The 1972-nt window shown below is 38.4% G+C and overlaps 1 pseudogene; it reads left to right on the top strand.

Moving 5' to 3' along the window:
- The window catches only part of LOC101988676, a 14231-nt pseudogene that overhangs the window by 1253 nt on the left and 11006 nt on the right, over window positions 1-1972 (top strand).

The following is a 1972-nucleotide window of genomic DNA, read 5'->3' as shown; positions in this document are numbered from 1 at the left end:
AGAAAGCTTGGGAAAGAGTAAAGCATGTTTTCTTGGTAGCAGCGATTTCTCGGGTCTGCTCTGTTTGCTAGAGGCAAGCAAGCACTCTCATCTAAGAGAGGCTTCCTGACTCAGCTTTAGCTGCAAATCCCTGCAGCTCATTAACACCCACAAACATATGAAAATTGAGTAATACTTATCTGAATCACAAATGGTTCAAGGAAAAAACAAAGAAAGAAATTAAAACTTTGTAAGGTTCAATGAAAATGACCACACAATATACCCAAAATTATGGGACACAATGAAAGCAGTGTTAACAGGAAAGTTCATAGCACTAAATGCCTATATAAAAAGCTGGAAAAATCCCAGATTAGAAAGTTAACAGACCACCTGTAAGCTCTAGAACAAAGAGAAGAAAACTCACCCAGGAGGACTAGATGACAGGAAATAATGTAGTTGAGAGATGAGATTAATGAAATAAAAAGAAAAAGAAAAAAAGAAAGAAAGAAAGAAAACAATACAAAGAATCAATGTGACAAAGCAGCGTTGATTCTTTGAGAAAAATCACAAAATTGAAAAATGTCATTCCAAACTAACCAAACTTCAGAAAGAATATACAAATTAAAAAATGAGAAATCAAAAGGAGTACATAAATCAGACATGAAGCAAATCTAGCTAATTATGAGGTCATATTTCGAATACCTCTACTTCAAAAAAATGGAAAACTTAGAAAATTTTCTGGTAAGTATCACATACCAAAATTTAATTAAGAGCAGATAAGTAAAATCAATAGAAATATAACCACTCGGGAAATAAAAACAGTCATTAAAAGTCTCCCACCCAAAAAAGTATGCACCAATGGTTTCAGCTCATAATTTTACAAAATTTTCAAAGAACTAATAGCAATATTCCTTAAATGGCTCCATACAACAGAAACAGAAGGAAAAATGCCAAGCTCTATTTATGAGGCTACAGTTACCCTGACACAGAAACCACAAAAAGACACTGTTAAGAAGAATTACAGAGCAATCTCACTCAAGAACATTGATGCCAAAATACTCAGTAAAATCCTGGCAAACCGAGTCCAAGAACATATCAAATATATCATCCACCATGACCAAGTTGTATTCATCCCAGAGATACAGGAATGGTTCAACATAGAAAATGTATTAACATAATCCACCATATGAACAAACTGAAAGAAAAAAAACCACATGATCATCACATTAGATGCTGAAGAAGCCTTCCTCAGAGTTCAACACCCCTTCATGATAGACGTCTTGGAGAGAGCAAGGATACAAGGACATAACTAAAATAATAAAGGCAACATACAGCAACACAACAGCCAGCATCAAACTCAGCAGAGAGGACTCAAAGCAGTCCATCTGAAATCGGGAACAAGACAAGGTAGTCCACTCTGCATATCTATGCATAGAGTAATTAAAGTTCTAGCTAGAGCAATAAGACAGCAAAAAGACATTAAGGGGAAACAAATGGAAAAGAAGAAGTCAAAGTCTCACTAAAAAGAAGGAATGAAAAGGAGAAATGGAAATGGCACCAAATTACACAGCCTGGCAGACAGAACCTATACATGCCTGCCGACTTCCCATCTAAAAGAAAGAATACACGCGCTGTTTTTCAGTGCAAACAGCGGCATTTTGGAAATACTGGCTGTCAGATCAACTCCAAACCTAGGTGTGAGGAGACATTGGCTGAACGTGAATGTCCGGCTGGGCCCTAGCATTTCTAAATCTACTTTTAACCAGAGGCCAGTGGAGTCTTACTGTTAGGAAAACGGAGCCGCACTTCAGTGAAGTCTTTCTGGGTGAAGTTTACTGCTCTCCCATGGGGGAAACAGGGCTCACCAGTGGCTGCCTCCGAGACAGGAAAAAGAGGCGCTTTTCTCATCATGCAGGTTCCTCATACAGCACTGACCCCAGTGAGAGGCAGACAGGACAGCTGACAGCAAACTGAACCTCAGGTGTCAGGGCTC

Source organism: Microtus ochrogaster, unplaced genomic scaffold, assembly GCF_000317375.1.
Source record: "Microtus ochrogaster isolate Prairie Vole_2 unplaced genomic scaffold, MicOch1.0 UNK9, whole genome shotgun sequence".
Lineage (NCBI taxonomy): Eukaryota > Metazoa > Chordata > Mammalia > Rodentia > Cricetidae > Microtus > Microtus ochrogaster.
This window is presented reverse-complemented; position numbering and strand designations above follow the sequence as displayed.